This window comes from Octopus bimaculoides, chromosome 10 (genome assembly GCF_001194135.2).
Source record: "Octopus bimaculoides isolate UCB-OBI-ISO-001 chromosome 10, ASM119413v2, whole genome shotgun sequence".
Lineage (NCBI taxonomy): Eukaryota > Metazoa > Mollusca > Cephalopoda > Octopoda > Octopodidae > Octopus > Octopus bimaculoides.
The window spans coordinates 70,999,345-71,008,813 of record NC_068990.1 but is presented as its reverse complement, the minus strand read 5'-3'; positions in this window follow the sequence as shown (position 1 = coordinate 71,008,813).

Here is a 9,469-nt window from a genome sequence, read left to right as displayed (position 1 = left end):
GTACTATTTTCTGGTTTTGGTCATAAATATTTTTTTACCAGTGTTTATTATACAGGGGTTGCACAAAATAATGGAAACACCTAGCATCATAGCATCATAATTTTAAAATATCTATAAAACCATCAAAAGCTTGTTTATTTTAAAGTTTTTAAAATTTATTTTTAGAGTTGTTTTGTTAAAATTGCTATTTCTTTTCAGATATCATCAGAAAAAGGTAATTAAAATTCATTAAAATGACAGATTGGACTTTCAAAGAGGTCGAATTGATGGTGGTTGTATTGCAGGCACTAGTGTAACAAAAACAGCCAAGATGTTTGGTGTATCAAGAAGTACTGTCTTGAAAGTAATGACAGCCTTTGAGAAAGAGGGAAAAACCTCCTTGTCGAAACAAAATTCTGGAAGAAAACCAAAACATTCAGATAGGGACCGTTGGACTCTTACGCGAATTGTTAGATCACAAGGATCACAAAAGTACAGCTCCCAAAATTACTGCAGAGCTTAATGACTACCTCGAGAACCCAGTTTCCACAAAAACTGTTTGCTGGTAACTGCACAAGCTGGATTTCATGGGAGGGCTGCAATCAGAAAACCACCACTTTCAAAAACAAATGTTGCAAAGTGTTTAGAGTGAAGTAAAAACATACAGAATTGGTCCCTAAAGCAGTGGAAGAATGTTATTTTCGGACAAGTCGTCTTTACCTTATTTCCAATCACCGGCTGAGTATATGTGTCGAGACAGCCAAAAGATGCATTTGACTCAGACTGCCTTCTTCCAAATTTTAAACATGAAGGAGGATCTGTGATGATTTAGGGGGACTATATCTTGGAAATCTGCTGGCCGTGGTTTCCCTTCATGGCAGAATTAATAGTCAAGACTATTTAAGCATTTTATCTGATCAAATTCATCTTATGGTTGCAATACTGTTTCCGGAGGGAAATGCAATCTTTCAGGATGATAATGCACCAATTCACACAGCTAAAGTTGTTACTAAATGGCACGAGGAACATTCTAGTGAAGTTGAACATCTTATCTGGCTACCACAGTCCCCAGATCTCAATATTACTGAACATTTATGGTGCATTTTAGAAAAACAAGGAGTTGATATCCTCCACCATCATCACTACAAGAACTAGAGACTGTTTTAGCTGAAGAATGGACAAAAATTCCTTTGGAAACAATTCAAACTTTGTACTAGTCCATATCTAATAGAATTCGAGCTGCAATTACTGCCAAAGGCAGTCCTACCCCATATTAAAATAAATTTGTTTGAAATTTTAAGGTGTTTCCATTATTTTGTCCAACCCCTATATATATGTGTGTGTGTTTATGTATGTATATAATTATATATGTATATACATATATATGCATGTATATGTGTGTGTGTGTGTATCTCAATCTATCTATCATCTATCTATCTATCTACCTATCTATATATATATCATATACATACATACATACATACATACATACACACATATATATATATATATATATATATATATATATGTATGTATGTATGTATATATATGTGTGCATATATATGTATGTATGTATATATATGTGTGCATATATATGTATGTATGTATATATATGTGTGCATATGTATGTATGTATATATATGTGTGCATATATATGTATGTATGTATATATATGTGTGCATATATATATAAGTATGTATGTATATATATGTATGAATATGCACACACAAACACACATATATATATATATATATATGTATGTATATATACATACATATGTATACACACACACACACACACACACACACACACACACACACATATATATACATGACCCATGGAAGAGGGAGATCCAGGAAGACATGGGATGAGGTGGTAAAGTATAACATTTGAACGTCGGGCCTCACAGAGGTAATGATAAGGGACCAAGATCTCTCGAGATATACTGTGATTGAGAACACTCAGCAAGTAAGGCAAGATCAGAGCTGTAGCCTACACCAATGTTGCATAACCAGCTCATTTAAAAAGTACCTTTGAATTGTCGGGCAACATGCTGTGCTTGAGGAGACCTATTGAATCAAGTAAAATTAAAATCACAATCAGAATCTCAATCAAATCGAAATCAGAATGAAAATTGTAGTTGTGGCCAATGCCAGTACCGCCTGACTGGCTTCTGTGCCTGTGGCACATAAAAAGCACCCATTACACTCTTGGAGTGGTTGGTGTTAGGAAGGGTGTCCAGCTGTAGAAACCTTGCCAGATCAGATTGGAGCCTGCCCCCAGTCAAACTGTCCAACCCATGCCGGCATAGGAAACAGGCGTTAAACAATGATGATGATGATGATATAAGTATGTATTCATCACCTTATGCATGAGGATTCTTGGAGGAAAACCAATGATATTGCTGATGTTGTTGGTCTGTCACATTGTTTTGTGCAGGCAATCCTGACATGTGAATTGAACATGCAGTGTGTCTCTGACCACTGAGCAAGAAGAACATTGCATCAAAATCTGTCAAGACCCCCATCAGCATGCTGCTGATGACCCATCCTTCATGTTGAGGATCATCACCAGTGACAAGAGTTGGGTCTATGGGTACGAATCTGAGATGAAGCATCAGTCATCACAATGGAAAAAACTTTCATCTCCATGACTGAAGAAGGCACGACAGAGCTGCAGCTCAATCAAGAGCATGTTCATCGTGTTTTCGACATCCACAGTATTGCACATCAAGAATTCATCCCCCAGGGCCAGGCCATCAATCAAGTGTTGTACTGCTATGTTTTGAAGCATTTGAGGGAGGACATTCAACAAAAGTGACTGGATCCGTGGAACACGAAGAATTGGATTCTTCATGATGACAATACACCCTCTCACTGAGCTCTCCTCACTCATGAGTTTCTTGCCAAAAACATGAGTTTCTCGCCAAAAACATGAGTTTCTTGCCAAAAACATGAGTTTCTTGCCAAAAACATGAGTTTCTCACCAAAAACAAGATAACTTCAATGCCGGCCCTATTCACCAGATTTTGCACCTGTGGACTACCATCTCTTCCCCAAGATGAAAAGGTAGCACAAAGGTCACCATTTTAACACCACTGTTGAGATCCAGAGCAAATCACAGAACGTCCTTGACCCACTTACGTAAAATGGCTTACTGCCTAGATTCCAAAAGTGCCAGTAATGCTAGGACTGGTGTATTGCTATGCAAGGTGACTATTTTGAAGGAGATGATGTTAAAACTCACGTAAATAAGTTACTTTTTATTAAGCATAACTAGCCTGGGAACTTTTTGATACCATCTATGTATACATGTAAACAGAAAGAAAGCAAAGACTGAAGCTTTTCAGATGATGAATATTGAAGAATAGATATATATTGGGTCATCCCATAAATAATGTGTTTTTTCAATTGCATAAAATAAAAGTTGGAGGGGGACAGGATAACTAACCTGCATCAACTTGTTTATAAAGTGCCTATTCTTAGTGCATATTTGGAAGAGTGCAGTTCGATTTTAACACTTATTTTTTCAAATTAATAATGGAAGTGACAAAGGAACATATTCAGCATATTTTGCTTTATGAGTTCAATAAAGGCAACAATGCAATGGAAAGTGTGAGGAATATTAATGCAGTATATGGGGACTGGACAATAAGTGTAAGCCAGTGTCAATGGTGGTTCCAGAAATTCTGAGCCAGAAACTACAGCCAAGAAGATGAGCCATGTCCTGGAAGATCTGTAGAGCTCATCCTGCAAATCCTGGTGGAACAAAATTCCATTGTAACTGTTGAGTAGCTAGCAGAAAAGCTTGGATTTGGTCATTCAACCAGTCATTTAAGTCAGCGCTAGAAGAAAAACAACCACCTTTGGTTTCAAGATGAAAGGTGTTTTTCCATCAGAATAATGCTTGGCCACATACAGTGAGGATGACATTCCAAAGGCTGGAGCAGTTTGAATGCCCCACCCACCATATTCGCTGGATATTACTACATCTGATTATCATTTATTCTACAGTCTTCAAAATCATTTGGACGGAAAAAGTATGAACTCTGTACACAAGGTTAGAACAGTACTGGAGGAGTATTTTTTGTCACGGACAAGTGAATTTTGGAAGAGGAGCCTTGCAAGTCTACTAGACGAGCATTGTAGAAAATGAAGGAGAGTATATTTTAGATTGAAAAATAACTTTGTTTATCTTAATTATGTGATGTAGTAGTAGTAGTAGTAGTAGTAGTAGTCCAGAGATTTAAGAGTAAAGTAAATTTACTGGTTAACTTCATTTTATCCTGTCAAGTACTATTGAGAATGAGGAAAATACTTGATGAGACAATATCACCAGTTTTTTTATAAGTAACTCTCCATTCTTGTAGGGGGAGGTGGGGTAATTACTTTTACAGACGAATTCTTGTCATTAATTGTTGTTAGACTTTATTTCCTTGACCTGAATACACAATTTTATTACATGTGTAGGTGAGCATGCATATGAATGTGTGTATGTTTGTGTGTGTGGGAAGGAAGTTTCATGTACTGCATCCCCATCATCATCATCATCTTATTATGTCTGCTTACAAGTATACCAAGTATTGTATACATGCATACATATGTATATGTACATACATATATACATAAACATTTGTGTGTGTGTGTATACACAGACATGCAGGAAGTAAATAGACACCTTTAATTTTCAAAATTTCTGATCTATGGGTGGCTAATTTGCTGGCTATATCTGTTGCTGCAGGGGAGTTTGCCTCCCTTGTCAGTCATTAAGATAGTGATTTCTGTGGCTGTTGAGTTGTTTTGACTCTTATTTCTAGCAATACTGCTTTAGTGATGTATGTATTTCTGCCTATAGGTTGGAAAATTGGAAATTAGACACACATATTATTTATAGTTTTCACTTTCACTGCTTATGAAATCAGTATATGATTTCAACAGAAATCTTATAAACTTACAAGGCAAGCTGAGTTTAACCCTAGGCACAGTAAGAACCACTGATGAACATTAAGATGCTTAAGCATCAAAATGCGAAATCATCGATGATCTGGCTATATTGGCTGCTGTAGGGTGCTTGCCTTCATGTCAGTCATTAAAATAGTGCTTTCTGTGGCTGTTAAGTTGTTTTGACTCTTATTTCTAGCAATACTGGAGCTGATTAGTGTCCTTTGTTACTTTAGTGAAGTATATGTTTATCATCATCTTCATTGTCGTTTAATGTCCACTTTCTATGCTGGCATGGGTTGGATGGTTTGACTGAGGGCTGGCAAGCCAGGAGGTTGTACCAGGCTCCAATCTGATCTGACAAAGTTTCTACAGCTGGATGCCCTTCCTAACGCCAACCACTCCATGAGTGTAGTGGGTGCTTTTTATGTTCCACTAGCACAAGGGCCAGTCAGGTGGTACTGGCATCAACCATGCTTGAATGGTGCTTTTTACATGCCACCAGCATGGGAGCCAATCAGGCAGCACTGGCAAAGATCATGTTCAAATGGTGCTTTTAACGTGCCACTGGCACAAGTGCCAATCAGGTGGTACTATCATTGGCCATGACAACAATTTCAACTGCCTCAACAGGTTTTCACAAGTGCAGTTTATTGCCCAATGATTGAAGGGTACTCTTAAATGGGCTGGTTATGCTGCACTGGCACAGGCCACTGTTACGGTCTCACTTGGCTTGCTTGGTCTTCTCAAGCACAGCATATCTCCAAAGATCTCATTCGCTTGTCATTGCCTCGGTGAGGCCCAATGTTCAAAGGTCGTGCTTCACCACCTCATCCCAGGTTTTCCTGGATCTACCTCCTCCAGAGATTCCCTCTACTACTCGGGTGTGACACTTTTTCACACAGCTATCCTTATCCATTCTTGCCACATGACCATACCAGTGCAGTCGTCTCTCTTGCACACCACATCTGATGCTCCTTAAGTCTAACTTTTCTCTCAAGGCGCTTACACTCTGCCGTGTCCGCACCCTGAGATTACACATCCAGCGGAGCATACTGGCTTCATTCCTTGCAAGCTTATGCATGTCCTCAGCAGTCATGACCCATGCTTCACTGACATGTAGCATAGCTGTTCGTACACATGCGTCATACAGTCTACCTTTTACTCTGAGCAAGAGGCTCTTTGTCATCAGCAGAGGTAGGAACTCTCTGAACTTTGCCCAGGCTATTCATATTCTAGCAGCTACACTTTCAGAGCATCCACCCCCGCTACTGACTTGGTAACCTAGGTAATGGAAGCTATCAACTACTTGTATTTTTTTCCCCTAGAATGTGACAGAAGCTGTTTTCTGCACATTTTCATTGATTATTGCTCCTGAGCATTTGCCACACACAAAACCTATTTTCCCAGTTATCCTTCCTTTGATATTGCTGCACCTCTTATGTGTCCATAGCTTACACTGGGTACATCTTATGGAGTTTTTACCAACACCTTTTTTACAGATTGAGCAGGGCCATTTACCTGAAGGGATTTGTGGTTTGTCTGACTTCCTACTTATTAAGACTTTGGTTTTTACTAGATTGACTTTAAGGCCCTTCAATTTTAGAGCTTGCTTCCATACCTGAGACTTCTTCTCTAGTTCTGATTGTGACTCAGCTATTAGAGCAAGGTCATCAGCATAGAGGAGCTCCCAGAGTAAACCTGTCTTGAATTCCTCTGTTATTGCCTGGAGGACTATGATGAATAAGAGGGAGCCGAGGACTGATCCTTAGTGGACCCCTACCCATACCTGAAATTCTTCACTGTACTCGTTGCCAACCCTCACCTTACTGACAGCATCCCTGTACATGGCTTGTATAGCTCTCACTAACCATTCATTTATCCCTAGTTTCCACATTGACCACCAGATAAAGGATCGGGAGACCCTGTCAAAGGATTTCTCCATGTCAATGAAAGCTAAGTACAGAGGTTTATCTTTGGCTAGGTATTTCTCCTGCAGCTGTCTTACCAGAAATATAGCATCGGTGGTGCTTTTCTCTGGCACAAACCCAAACTGCATCTCATCTAGACTAACTCTCACCCTAATTAGTTGGGCTATGACCCTCTCTGTTACTTTCATTACCTGATCCAACAACTTGATACCTCTGTAATTATTCGTATCTAATGCATCACCTTTACCCTTTGAAGCAGTTGAGTATGGTGCTGCTACACCAGTCATTGTGTACGACTCCTTTATGTATCACCTGACTGACTATATGGGTGACTAGACTATAGCTGAGACTGCCAGATATTTTAAGCATCTTTGTGATGATTCCTGATGGGCCGGGGGCTTTCCCTGTCTTCATACTCTTAATTGCTTTATCTACCAAAGTACTGTCAATTAGGATAGCTGGTCCTGCAGACTCTCTTTCTCCCATTCATTTTCTTCATACACATTCTCACAATTTTACACACACACAATTACATATAATGGGGATGTATACAAAATTATATGCATCTTCAAATTCAAATGGATATAAACAAATTTATTAATGTGCAAGAAGACACAGCTTGGAATTCCTCCTCCTCATCATCATTTAACATCCATTTCCATGCTGACATAGGTCGGACTGTTTGACAGTGACAGGCAAGCCAGAAGATGGCACCAGGTTTCACTGTCAAGGTGAGGGTCAGAATAGAAATGGGATGGTAGAGATAGATAGTGGTGAAGTGCCAGGGCATACCCTCAAGGTATGAGGATTATAATATAAATGGGATGATAGAGTATTGCCAATAGTGCATGAATAGGGAGTAGGGACTTCACATGAGTGCAAAGAGTGTGGAGGTGGGGAATACAGTGACCGGTTGAAATGTGGGTGTCTAGAAAAGGTTGGGGGACAACTGTACAGCAATGAAACAGTAAGCAGGTCAGTGAGGACAGGATTGGGGAGCAATGTAGAAAATGCAGAGAAGGAGAGTCTGCCAAATGTAGACCCACCTGAGGGACCAGCTATCCAAATTGACAGTAGCTTGGTAGATAAATCAATTAAGGATATGAAGGTAGGGAAAGCCTGTGGCCCATTAATTTTCACTGCTGAGATACTTAAAATATCTGGTGGAGTGGGATATGGCCTAGTCACCTGTATAGCTAATCAGGTTGTCAATGAGTGAGTCATACCCAACGATGAGTGTAGCAGCATTATAATCAGCTGCTACTAAGGCAAAGGTGATGCTGAGACAGAAATAACTACAGAGGCATCAAATTGCTGGACTAAGTGATGAAAGTTACAGAAAGGGTCATATCTCAATTAATTAGGAAGAGAGTTAAGTGTAGATGAGATGCAGTTTGGGTTTGTGCCAGGTAGAAGCACAACTGATGTTATATTCATGGTTAGGCAACTGCAGGAGAAGTATTTAGACAAAATAAAACTGTACTTGGCTTTTGTTGACATGGAGAAAGCCTTTCACAGGGTCCCCCACTCCTTAACTGGTGGTCAGTGCAGAAGCTAGGGATAGATAAGTGGTTGGTGAGGGTTGTACAAGTCATGTACAAGGATGCTACCAGTAAAGTGATGGTTGGCAACGAGTATTGCAATGAATTCAGTGTACAGGTAGGAGTTCACCAAGGTTCAGTTCTCGGCTCCCTCTTATTTATTTTAGTTCTCCAGGCCTTAATAGAGCAATTCAAGACTGGCTGCTCCTGGAAGCTTCTCTATGCTGATAACTTTGTTCTTACAGGCAAATCACTACCTGACCTAGAGAAGAAATTTCAGGCATGGAAACAAGGTCTGGAATCAAAGAGTGTCAGAGTTAATTTAGCAAAAATAAAAGCCCTAGTAAGTAGGAAAACAGACAAATCACAAGTCCCTTCAGAGAGAAGGTGCTGCTTGATATGTAAGAAGGGTGTTGGTAAAAACTCCTTACTTTGTACCCAGTGCTAGCTTTGGATACACAAGAGGTGGAGCAGTATCACAGGAAGGTTAATAGAGAAAATAGTCTTTGTGTGTGGCAGATGTGTGGGTACAATAAGCACAAATAATGTGCAGACAATAGACTCCCTCAAATGCTTAGGGTTATCATCAGAAGTAGTAGAAAGCCTCTGTTACCTAGGTGACCAAGTTAGCAGTGGAAGAGGTAGTTCTGAAAGTGTAGTTGCTAGAATAAGAACAGGCTGGGCAAAGTTTAGAGAGGTTCGTTCTAACTTTGTTGGTAAATAAGGGCTTCTCCTTCAGAGTGAAAGGCAAATTGCATGATGCCTCTGTATGCACAGCTATGGGCTTTGACTACAGAGGACTTGTGAGGGCTTGAAAGAAATGAAGCTAGTATGGGTAATGAAGCTGGATGGGTAATGTCTGTGTGTATGCATGACAAAATGTAAATGATTTAAGAGGAAAATAGTGTACAAGAGCCATCAGATGTATGCAAGAGAGAAGACTGCACTGGTTTGGTCATGTGATGCATATGGATGAAGACAGCTCTAATTGTGGAGGGAATTTTTGGAAGTGGTAGACTCCGGAAGACATGGGATGAAGTGGTGAGAAATATATATATATTTATATATATACACACAC